This window comes from Rosa chinensis, chromosome 6 (assembly GCF_002994745.2).
Source record: "Rosa chinensis cultivar Old Blush chromosome 6, RchiOBHm-V2, whole genome shotgun sequence".
Classification (NCBI taxonomy): Eukaryota; Viridiplantae; Streptophyta; class Magnoliopsida; order Rosales; family Rosaceae; genus Rosa; species Rosa chinensis.
In genome coordinates, this window is record NC_037093.1 from 31,532,951 (window position 1) to 31,546,089 (window position 13,139).

The 13,139-nt window shown below is 38.8% G+C and overlaps 1 pseudogene; it reads left to right on the top strand.

The window, feature by feature from the left end:
* Nucleotides 1-568: 568 nt before the first annotated feature.
* LOC112174291 lies at nucleotides 569-6,915 on the top strand (annotated as a pseudogene).
* Nucleotides 6,916-13,139: the final 6,224 nt, after the last annotated feature.

Sequence of the window (13,139 nt, forward strand, 5' to 3'; positions counted from 1 at the left end):
TGTAGATCAGTGGATACAAAATCCTAATCAGGGGGTCAGTTAAGCAAAGGATGCCAGAAAAGCCAGCATGCAGAGGGAATTAGATCGGAGGAAGGAGAACAAGTATTTGGATATTGATTGTGCACCGGTTCAACAAAAATAAAAAATCACTGGGGCCAACTGCCCCCCACTCGTCCCTATGTGCGTCTGCCACCCCGTAATGGGCTGGTTGTGCGGTGGAGCTCCGGGATCATCTAAGTCCTCGCTTCTCCGTGGCTTTGATGAATAAGCTGCCAAACCAGATAAATGTCGAGCCAAGGCTGTAACCCTCACATCCCAGATGCCAATATACCAGAAACCCCTTATCCTTTTACCATGACAGCACAGAATTTACAGTTAACAGAAGGTTAACAATCAACAAAATTTCGCTAGTTTCTGTGGAGGAGAAAAGGCCACGTCAGTGGGGCCCCTTTGGTCTACATTTGTGTTGGTTCATTGCAGCCCACTCTATGGATTCATCCAATGTCTCTTTCTTTTTTGTTTCTATTTTCTAATAAAATCTTCAAAAAAGGTGGGAGATCTATATGTACTCCAATTGTGGAACTAGAAAATTGGAAAGAAAAGTTCCAAAAAGAAACAAGAGCAAAGAAATACACCCTTTATCTCATTACCCATTTGCACGTCGTTTCACTCTTCACCTGTTTGCGTTTAAACATAGCACCATGGGCGACGACACTCCTGCCGCAACTGGAACGGGCCCAGAGGTCTCCAACGGCATGGTGGCGGCGGCTGAGAGGACGCCGAAGGAGCTCGTAGCCAAGTCCATCGCTCCGGTGAAGAAACAGTACCTTCGCCCTCCTCCCGTCAGACCTTGCTCTAAGGATCAAAACGACGCCGTCTGTGAGGGCAACGCGAAGCCTGCACAGTCGAACGTAGTGAAGGAGAAGAAGTCCAAGCGGCAGCTTAAGCGTGAACGCCGCGAGGTTATGCTTCGATAATACAATAGGGAATATGACTATTTGCTTGCTTTTTATTTGTGATTAATCAAAGAAGTGTGATATTTTCTTGCTAAACCTTGGCTATTGATTTATATGCGATTGAATTCTTGGTTAAACAAAGAATTAAGATGAAAGTTTGAGTCATTGATGAGCTTAGACTAAGTGTAGGAGAAGAGGTCAAACGCTTAGAACTGGTAGCAAATCGTCATATATGTTTTGTTTGCCAACCTATGTTTTTTCTTTTTCGGTGTGTTTAACAACATTTAAGGCTTAACCCTAAAGCAATGGAAAGGATTAAAGTTTGTCAAGTTTCTTCTTGCAGGTACAGAAATCGCCCCTTGGTATCTGTCCAGAGGTAGCAAAGAAAGGAGATGTTAGTCGGTGTCCATATAATGATAAGTGCCGCTACAGCCATGACATAGAAGCCTATAAGGCTCACGTAGTTTTGAATGCTTGTCTAGTATTTGACTCGTTTGATGTGTTGTAAAATGTTATACCATTTGACCATTATGACTAATTAATGCAGAAACCTGAGGAGATTGAGGGAGAATGTCCTTTTATGGCTATTGATGAGCCATGCCCTTATGGTTTGTCATGTAGGTTCTTGGGTACACATAAAAATGGTGTTGCAGATGGAGATGTGAATGCTCGTAGAAGAAGCTCTGAGATGAATGGATTAAGCAAAAATGTTCAAAAGCTTTTGTGGAAAAATAAAATGAAGTTCACCAAGGCCGATGCCAAACTCAAGGCTCTTGGTCTCATGGTATTAGTCCAACACCCTTCTCTCTCTCTCTCTCTCATTGTGTGCATACATGTTTATGTAAGGTTGTATGAATATGAATTATGTTCTTTGATCCCCTTGCTGCTATGTTTGCATTGTTTCTAAGATAATAATCCTAATCTTATTAATCTGTTATGTTTTGTTATCATGATACTTTATCTCTTGTTAGAAGAATATGTAATACATTAATACCCCAGCCGGAGAATATGAGAGAGTATTTGATATGTAATGAGATTTTGGGCTATCACTGTGCTTGCAGAAGCCAGGGATTGAATAATTAAACAGGAATAAAAAATAAAAAAAATCTTGAAAACTGCAGTTTTTCAGAGTAGCCTTCCTATTAACCATCAGTCACTTGTTAGAATTCCCATTGTGTGACTAGAAGAATGGAGACACTGATGAGGACGTTTTGTGGAAAGGGCTATTGTCAGGGGAAAGGATCACTTTGTAAAATGAGAAGTGGTGACACTGATAAAGGAAAAGGTGGCTTAGAAGTGGGGGGTTTTGGTGGGGAAAAATGAAGCTTGGCTTGCAAAATGGTTATGGAGGTTTCAAATTTATGGCATGCTGTCATTAGGAGTAAGTTGATGTCCATAAAAAGACACCGCTTGAGGTCTTGTTTGTTTCTTTTCTCTATGTTACCTCAAGGTGGAAATGTGGAGAGTCAGGTTTTAGGAAGACTGCTGGGTGGGAAAACATCTATTTTCTCTCTTTATTGTGGCCCCTATCATTTATGGTAGTACCTTAAATACTTCATTGCTAGATTTTCTGGGAATCTCTTTGAGTTTGGATTTTTGTTCCAAGGACATCCAATGATCTGGAGGGTACTTTCATGTCTTGTATTATGTTTAGAAATATAGTGATCAAGTCTTCTAGGAGAATGTGGAAGTTTGAATCATCCCGAGCTTTCTCCTGAAAATCTACATTAGGCACCTAATGGAAACTCTCTTCTGCTAATTCCCTCTCATGTCTTAGAGAAGATCTCCTAAGGTAAGAGTGTTGGCTTGGACAGTTGCAACTGGGAGGTGAATATTTGTAATAGGTTCAGAGGAGATGACATGTCTTTAATGTCTCCAATTGGCATTATGTGTTTGAAAATATTGTGAAAGTATGGAATCTATAGGTTCATTGCCCAGTGACCTAGTCAAAGGTTTTTACAGAGGCTAGTTTGAGACTTTGAGCTGGGTCAGCCAGCAATGCTTTTCTGTGTATGGGGTTTAAATTCTTTGGTTGGAAGAAGATAGGTCCAAATTCAAAAGCTTGTTCTCTACTGTACTTTTAGATTCGAAAGCTACTATGTGAGTTTTTCCTTTTGTTGTTTTGTTCCTGTAGGGTGGTCTGGTTTTAGTTGTTTGTCATTTGCCTTGATATAATTCAGAGGACTCCTTGTCCTGTGTCTACACTTTTCTTTATTTAGTTTATTGTTTCCTATAAAAATGAAAAAAAATGCTTAAATCCTTTATGACACATGAAACTTCTACACTTAAATCTGTTGGACATTTGGAAGTGTTTGGTATGTTGTAATTATCCACTAATTTGGTTGAAGTGTGGCAATGTTTATGGTAGAGAACTTAGAATATTTGATAATTGTGCCCGACGTAATGAAATGTCTTCATATGTTCTGGTTTCCCTTTCCTCTTACGACTAGTAATACGGACATCAATTTTTTGTTTGATTTTAGTGCATCATTCTGTGAACTATTCTTATACATAAATAAATCCTATGACCTATCTTTGCAGGGGCATGCCAATTCAAAAATAATTGCCATGTCAAAGGAGAATGGGTCGGTGGTTTCAAAGAATTGTGATGTTACTGATGGAAATGGCTGTAGTGAATTTCCCAGTAACACAGATGATAAAGTGGAGTTGACTGCTGAAATAAAAGAAGAGGGACGTGTTGATGAAAAGTTTCCATCTGATGAAATGGAGTTGTCTGTTGAAGTGAAAGAAGAGGGAGGTGCTAATGAAACATTTCCATCGGACGATTCTAGGCCTTAAAAGAAGTCAAGATCTGTAATTGAAGAGGAGTTTGGTTCTGGTGAAGCAGATTATGGAGGTTTTGGCTCTTTTTGTTCTTTGCATTTTTCTAACATCCTAATAGTTGGAGGCATTCAATGTAAGTGTTGATTATTCTGCAACAGGTGTGAGTGCTACAGGAAAAGTTGTTGGGCAAACCTGCATGGAACCTGAACCAGAAGCTGCAGCTAACATTGAATTCTCAGAGAATGATAGAAGTTTAAAGACACACCCACGTGAAAAGAAGCTTATTGACTTCAGAGAAAAGTTGTACCTTGCACCTTTGACCACAGTCGGAAATCTTCCATTTCGAAGGGTTTGCAAAGGTTTAGGGGCAGATATAACATGTGGTGAAATGGCAATGTGTACAAATCTTTTGCAGGTTTGTATTATGCTTTTTCCTGCTGAGCATTCTTTATAATATACATGACATTTTACCTTTGAGATGCAACTCGATGCTCATTAAGTTCACTGTGTGGTCAATGTGATCAAAAACCTCTGATGATCCATGATGAGTATGGTTATTAATGGTGTGTGTGTGTGTGTGTATTGAAAACACATTTTTTTAACGTGATAACACAAGTTTGAAGGACTTAATATGCCATTCCAAAAAATGAATTAGAATCTCTATATAGGGTTTGTAGCATATTATACTTGATAATGTGGATAGTGAAGCTGTTATGTCATGAAATAATTATCAGCATCCTTTGATGTACAATTCTTAAGTGCAAGGGGAAGCATGCTTTTTCATTTTTCTTTTGATCTTCTAGGAAAAGAAATGGCCACATATCATTTGTGCAGTTATGCTATGTAAGGCATGACAGTTGGCATGAAAGTATTCATTATTCACATGGTAGACAGTGTCAGGATCAGCCCTGTTTCTCTTTATCTCCGGACAGATGAAGGTGTTTTAATTCACATTAGTAGAGCTGAGGACTAGGCTTTTGCCCTAGTTTCATATTTGCATTGTATATACAAATTAGTTTTGCATGCATAAATTTGTATAATATATGTTGCATATTCTAATTGGAACTGTCATAGGGTCAAGCGTCAGAATGGGCCCTGCTGAGGAGACATTAGGGTCAAGCGTCGGAATGGGCCCTGCTGAGGAGACATTCATCTGAGGATTTGTTTGGCGTTCAGATATGTGGGGCATATCCAGACACCGTAGCACGCACTGTTGAACTTATAGAACAGGAATGTACCGTAGACTTCATTGATATAAATATGGGGTGCCCAATAGATATTGTTGTGAACAAGGGTGCTGGCTCAGCTCTTCTAACAAAACCAATGCGAATGAAAGGCATTGTGCAAGCAGCTTCTGGTACAGTTGACATTCCTATAACTATCAAGGTAACTTTTAATCTTTTATGGCAGTTATATACAACTGTGAACAAAACAATCTGAATCATATGTTTTTTTTTTTTCCAATATACCATGTTTATATGATTGTATGATATTTTTGTTTAATTATTCGGTTCCAAAATGATTCTAATGCACTAGCTGCTTCCTGTGAAATTTCTAGTTTCATTGTTCTTTTCTTCTTGATATCTTAAGTAAATTCTGAGTCTTTAGGTTGTTCAAGAAATGTTAACTGCTGCTATTTTGCTACAGGTCCGCACAGCCTATTTTGAGGGGAAAAATCGCATTGACTCGCTTATTGCTGACATGGGCAACTGGGGAGCCAGCACAGTAACTATATGGTCGATCACGACAGCAACGCTACAGCAAGCTTGCAGATTGGGAATATGTGTACCAGTGTGCTAAAAAAGCCCCTGATTCTTTGCAAGTCCTTGGAAATGGAGATGTATTTTCGTATGTAGATTGGAACAAGCACAAGGCTGAGTGCCCTGAACTGTCTTCATGCATGATTGCTCGAGGAGCACTAATTAAGGTATGAATTTTGTTAACCCCCCAACCCAACACACACACTGTGGTTATTGTTCTTATATTAACATTTTTATTAGATGTCTAGAATTTATATCTTGTGTCTGTGTATGTAGACAGTCCATGGTTTTGAGTTTTCTGACTTTGGAACCTAGAACCTTCGTGTACTAAACCCTCCTTGTGTTTTCAGCCTTGGGTTTTTACAGAAATAAAGGAGCAGAGGCACTGGGACATCACTTCTGGGGAGCGATTTAATATTTTGAAGGATTATGTACGTTGTGGCCTTGAACATTGGGGCTCTGACACAAAAGGTTTGTATTTTTAGTATATTATGCATACCAGCTATGACTTACAGTTTTATTAAAATGTTCTTATATGGTATTATACTTGGCAGCTGTGCAGTTAAAGTATGCTTAGCTACTTTTACAAAAATATACTCTTTTATACGGTTATTCAGCAAAACTGTCACCCAACTTATGTTTTGGGATGTCTGTGCTTATCAAAATTTCTGATTTTATGGGCTTTTATCCTGTCGTATGTCCCAGGTGTCGAGACAACTAGGCGTTTTCTGTTAGAATGGCTTAGCTACACTTGTAGATATGTACCTGTTGGTCTTCTAGATGTCATCCCACAACGACTGAGCTGGCGCCCACCATCTTATTTTGGACGTGATGACCTTGAGACACTAATGGCTTCTGATTCTGCCACTGACTGGGCACTGCTTTACTCTGTCTTTCTGTTGTCAAATCCATTGAACCAACCTGCTAGGTGATGTAGTTTGATACATGTTTTTTTCTTTCCGTATGCAGGTTAGGCTCTCTGAGATGTTGCTTGGGAAGGTTCCAGATGGTTTCACATTTGCACCAAAGCATAAATCCAATGCTTACGACCGAGCAGAAAACGGCTAATATTTGCATGGTTGGTTTATCAACGTTTTTGTGGATTAAGCAGCTAAGTTTTGTCTACTTTGCCTCATGCCTCAATTCAACTTTTGGGTACTGTTGGTGGAAGCGGGTGATGGCGAATATGGTAAAATCATTTCTCAACAATAATTCTCAAGTCTGCTGATATTGGAAAGTGTCCCGCCGCAGTTCTCAAGTTAAATTTAGAGATGACAATTTGTCAACCGCCCCCCGCCGTTTTGATGCTTTTACGATTGTTATGATTAAGGATCAGTCATCAGACATTTTGTTGTTATAAACAAGTGGCATACAATTAGTTTTTCAATAGATTAAATAAACTGGGATTACTGCAACATCAATTTCTTTAGATAATTTCTTTGGGGAGGGTGTTGATGTTAAACGTATGGGGATTAAGGGGCAAAATATTGGATTTCGAGGATATATTAATGACTCAAAAAACAGAAATTTCGATGGAAATATTGAGAAAATTTCGGTATGGGTAAATATTTGAAAGAAATTATGGAAATCTAGATAGAAATATGGAATTTTGAAATGACGCTTTAAGAAATGTTTATTTGATCAATTATCTCTTGTATTCATAAAACTAGCAACCAACACACGCGATGCGCGTGCAATATAAAATTGGCATTCTTTTAATTGAGATCTTCATAACAGTAGAAAGAGAGATAAAAAATCAACATCAATTTCATCACCTAATTCATACAAACAAAGAATTTCAACGAAAATTCTCTTAAGGGAAAATCAAAGCACTTGCCAAAAAGAAAACGAACAATATGTTAATAACATTCGATATATCACCAAAAAGTTTAAAAGAAATTTCAATCACTTACTTCTACGTCAACGTCTTCAATTAGCAACAATCATTTGAGAAAGAATTGACATAATTGCTCTTGAGATGTGTAACCAATTCTTGAAGGGTTGTAACTTATCTGTGTTTGGATATATATATATATATATATATATATATAGGATTAAATTCAGTTTACCCCCCCTGAGGTTTGGGGGTAATTTCATGTTAGTCCCTGTCCTCTCAATTTAATCAGTTTATCCTAGGGCTGGGATTTTAGAACCGAGAAACCGAGGAACCGGTCCAAACCGACCCGAACGGGTCGGTTCGGTTCGGTTTTCTCTCTTAATTTAGTCTTTTTTTTTTCAGTTCGGTTCTTGTGTGATAATAACGGTTCGGTTTCGGTTCCTGTATTCAGTTTTTACCTTTACCCGAACCGAGGTGCTTTTATTATATTATTGTATATTTTTAATTTTTTACCTTGTTTGATGTCAGCAAGTGGGGCTCTCTCCCATCTCTTCCATATTATTTTATATTAAACTTATCTTTTTGTCTCTCTCTTTCTTTTCCTCTTTCTCCCTGTCGGCCCTCACCCCCTTTCTTTTTCTCTTTCTACCATTTGTGAGTTGTCTCTATCAGCCAACCACTCACTACCTCCCTTTTTCTTCTCTTTCTCTGTCCTTTATTTCTTTTTAATCATTCTCCTCCATCTCTTGCCTCTTATCACCACAACGGCACAACCATTCTTCTCTTCTTCTTCTTCTTCTTCTTCTTCACTTCTTCACTTCTTTGCCACAAGTCCACAACTATTCTTCTTCTTCTGTCCTCCTCCTTCTTCACTTCTTGGCCACAACTATTCTTCTCCTCCTCTTCCTTCTTCTTCTTCTGTCCTCCTCCTTCTTCTTCTTCTTCTGTCCTCTTCCTCTTCCTCCTCCTCCTTCTGTCCTCCTCCTCCTCCTCCTTCTTCTTCTTCTTCTTCTTCTTCTTCTTCTTCTTCTTCTTCTTCTTCTTCTTCTTCTTCTTCTTCTTCTGTCCTCCTCCTCCTCCTTCTTCTTCTTCTTCTTCTTCTGTCCTCCTCCTTCTTCATAGCAATTATTCCAGTTTTTCAGATAGATTATGAACCGAGGAACCGAACGAGGAACCGACCCGAGCATGGTCGGTTCGGTTCTACCTCGGTTCTTGATCCCAAAAATAGCAAACCCGAACCGATAAGCAACAGTCGGTTCCGGTTCCGGGTTTAGTACTAGAAACTGCAGAACCGACTGAGGCCAGCCCTAGTTTATCCTTCGAGCTTTTCAATTTTCCTCAACCGTGCCCATTCCGTCCAATTTGGACGTTAAGTTTGACAAAAAAAACTCATTTTAAGGGCTAAAATTGTCATTTCAAGGAAAAAAAACACCATGACAAAAAAAAAACCATGATAAAAAAAAAAAAAAATTTTTTTGTCATGGTTTATTTTTATTTTTATTTCTCTCTCATTGAAGAAGAAGAAATTTTTTTTTTTAATTCTCTCTCATTGAAGAAGAAGAATAATTTTTTTTTTTAGATTGTCATTTCAAGGAAAAAAAACACCATGACAAAAAAAATTATTCTTTTTTTTTTTTGTCATGGTTTTTTTTTAATTTTTTAAATTCTCTCTCGTTGAAGAAGAATAATAATTTTTTTTTTGGTCATGGTTTTTTTTTTTAATTCTCTTCTTCTTCTTCAATGAGAGAGAATTAAAAAAAAAAAACCATGACCAAAAAAAAATAATTCTTCTTCTTCAATGAGAGAAATAAAATTAAAAAAAAAAAACATGACAAAAAAAAAAAAAGAATTTTGTTTTGTCATGGTGTCTTTTTTCCTTGAAATGACAATTTAAAAAAAATTATTCTTCTTCTTCTTCAATGAGAGAGAATTAAAAAAAAAAAAAAAAACATGACCAAAAAAAAATTTCTTCTTCTTCAATGGGAGAGAGAAATAAAAAAAGAAAAAACCATGAATTTTTTTTTGTCATACTGTTTTTTTTCCTTGAAATGACAATTTTAGCCCTTAAAGTGGTTTTTTTTTTTTTTTTTATCAGACTTAACGTCCAAATTGGACACGGTTGAGGAGAATTGAAAAACTCGAGGGGTAAACTGATTAAATTGAGAGGACATGGAATAACATGAAATTACCCCCAAACCTCAGGGGGTAAACTGAATTTAATCCATATATATATACGTATCCTATCCAGAGCGGAGCTTCGCTTTGAAATTAACGTGTGAAGTTCGAGTTTTTGGTCACTTTTCGGTCGCATATCAACATCTTGACCGTTCAGTTTTTAGGTACTAGTGTATAGATCATCTCTACAAATTTTCAGCCAAATTGATGATCGTTAAGGCATTGATAACTGCCTTAAAGCTAGTACGGTTCAGGTTGACAGATTCAGTCCGTCCATTGGTTTAAGCGAGTTAGATACCTTAACGATCATCAATTTGGCTGAAAATTTGCAGAGATGATCTATACACTAGTACCTAAAAACTAAACGGTCGAGATGTGGATATGCGACCGAAAAGTGACCAAAAACTCGAACTTCACACGTTAGTTTCAAAGCGGAGCTCCGCTCTGTATATATATATATATATATATATATATATATATATATGGAGCGGTTCCAAAGAGGACGTCCGCACTGTTGTTAAAGTGCGGACGTCGACGCTGCAGCTCGGCTCGGGGCGCGACAGAGCGGCGGAGCTTGCCGGACTAACGCCAGGGGTCGGATGGACGGGTCTGCAGTCGGTGGAGTCACCGGAGACGTGGTTGCAGGCTTGCCCAGAAACCTGCAGTTGCAGGTGAGCTCGCTGCCCAGAAACCTGCAACTCCGACCTCGAACGCTGCCCAGAACCGTCCGCCAAGCCTCCGGCCTCCGTCCGCCAAGCCCCGAGCCGCCGCCGCCGATTGGAACACCGCCGCTGCGTCGCTGTCAGCACTTTTGCAAAGTGCGGACGTCCGCTTCAAAACCCGCCTGTATGTATATATATATATGGAGGATCAAGAGAGTATGTCCTTAAACTCTTAAAGTGGGGATGTTTTTATTTTTAGGATGTATTTTAATAATCGCACCGCTCATTCTTTAGTTACCTACACACATATGAATCATACAAAAAATTAGCCAAATCGGAAAACGTTTAACTATTTGATTAGCACAATATTTGTTTTAATTTTATCTAACAGACTACATTTGTTTACATAGTTTTGAGTGACCAAATAATTATGAATTTGGTTGATTTTTTATAAACACGATCAATGATTGAAATCATTGAATTAGATCATATACTAGTGTGAAAAAGTAAAAATCCTCAAATTCTTAAAGTAAGGATGTCCTCGGATCCCTTTGTGTGTGTGTGTGTGTGTGTAAAAGTAAAAATCCTCAAATTCTTAAAGTAAGGATGTCCTCGGATCCCTTTGTGTGTGTGTGTGTGTGTGTGTGTGTGTGTGTGTGTGTGTGTGTGTGTGTCATGGAGTGAGAGAGAGTAGTTGAATCACTTTGAACGTGAAAGACTGCTCTCAGTTACTTTGTTTTGGTGCAGGACTCTTTCCACGTTCTTAACCAGTCTTCCTTTTATTTTATTTTATTTTAGTTTTTTTTAATTTTTTTATTTTTATTTATTTTTGTTAATTTTTTTCTTTTTCTTTTATTTTGTGAATTGACTTTTATGTCCTTCTCGAATATTTCAGTTCAAAGGTTTTTAATAGGGTCCTTGACCAAAAGCCCCAAAAGGAGCCAAACTTTTCCCACTTACCCCAATAATAGTTTTTTATTCCCACATACACAATTTCACAAAAAATTATCATTTTGCCCTCAATCCAATTAAAGATTTACAACTAATGCCACTCTATCTCCTCTCTCTCTTTCTTCCCCCTCTCTCCTGTCCTTGTCCACGCCGGCGTCGATGCCGCAGAAGAGACTTGCCAGGGGCCTTCGAGCTTCAGAATGGAGCCCAGTCATCGAAGACGAGGTTGATGTCGGGGATGCGAGCAACGAGGCCGTCAGAGAAGCTGTGGCCCCAGTGTTCCGACAAAGTCGGTTTTGGCGAAGTGGTCTCCCCACCAGATCTCCGCCTCCTCATCGAACGCCATTTCCCACTCCTGTAAAATCTCGGACGACGTCGTTCAGCTTCTCGCCTCAATCTCCGGCAGCCCGGTCGAGGCCGAGATCGGCCAGGTTATGAAGCAGATGAGTGCCACCACTAAAGAGGCAAGGAGAAGCGGGAGTTTCTGGAGCTAGTGAGTTGCTGGCCTCACTCGCCTCACTCTCCAGCCGCAATCGGAGCCGGTAGGGTCGCCGATTGGTTTGATTTTTTTTTTTGGCAGATTTTTGATGGCTGCGTTTTTTTTTTTCTCTCCTTTTCTTTTTCTTTTTCTTTAATTATCTATTGTATGGGCTTGCAACAACTAGTATTAGAGAATCTTTGAAGATTGGAGCCTACTCATCCTCCACATAGTCCATACCTTGACTTGTTTTTTTTTTTTCCTTATTACTTTTTTGGTAAAATAGGGGCCAGAAGGTCCAAAAGGAAAGAAAAAAGAAGAAGAAGAAAAAAGGTTTTATCGGGGGCAATAGACGTCTATTGGGAGGCAATACACGTTTATTGGGGGGTAATAGACGTTTTGAATTGATGTAATCTTTTTTTTTTTTTTCTTTAATCAAAGTTTTATTTGTGTAATTTTAGAAAAATTAGTTCCCATTTCAATAATTGAAAAATCTATTGGGGGGCAATAGACGTCTATTGGGGGGCAATATACCTCTATTGCCCCTCTATTGAGCGACAATAGACGTCTATTGGGGGCAATAGAGGTTTTTAGAAAAGTCCGGTGGGTGGCAGCCGGTGATCGGAATCCGGCGGCCGGTGACCGGATTCTGGCAAAAGTTGACCGGATTCTGGCAGCCGGTGACCGGCTCCGGCGAAGTCTCCTATGGTTTCTCTCTCGTCCATTTTCTCTCTCGCTCTCTCTCTCTCTTTAAGTAACAAAGAGGTGAGAGGGTAAAATGGTATTTTAAAAAATGAAAAAAAAAAAAAAAACTTAATGGGGTATTAGGGAAGACCCCCTTAGAGTTTTTTGGGTAAGAGGGAATTAAAAAAACTTAATAGGGTAAGTGGGAAAAAAATCCCTAGAAATGGGGTAAATTGACAAAATCCCTTTTTAATATTTGAGGAATATTTTGTAAAAAAATTCTGTTTTGATTGACAAACTCTCTTCTCTTAATAATAGTGTAGATAAAGAGCGCTTGGAGAAAAAAGAGCGCTCTTCCTTCCTGTCCGGCGGCGAGCCCTTTTGCCGTCGTCGGACTGGTCTGTCATCCCTGCGTGGATGTGAGGCCGGGCTCCTCATTCGACGTTCTCGTCTGGATTGAGGAGATTGAGGCTGTCATGCCCCGAATTTTGAATAATTAAATTCAAATCCGAAATGCGAGAACAAACACAAGAAAACACACATAGAAAATTTTTCATTTAAACTAAGTAACAAACAAACTGAACTCACAATGTCAATACCGACTCGTTATTTAGAGTCACATATTACACTACAGATAGTTTACAAATCAAACTGAATGACAATTCAATAAGTAAACACACCCACCACAACTCACTACCAAGCGGAAGACTTAAAACTAAGAGCACCCTTCCACGTCCAAGCTATCGAACGTACACCTCAGCTTTGATAATGATCACTCGATATTCAAACCTGCACAATAACCCCTACACCATAGAATAGTGCACCGGGAATGTAAACAACAAACCCGGTAAG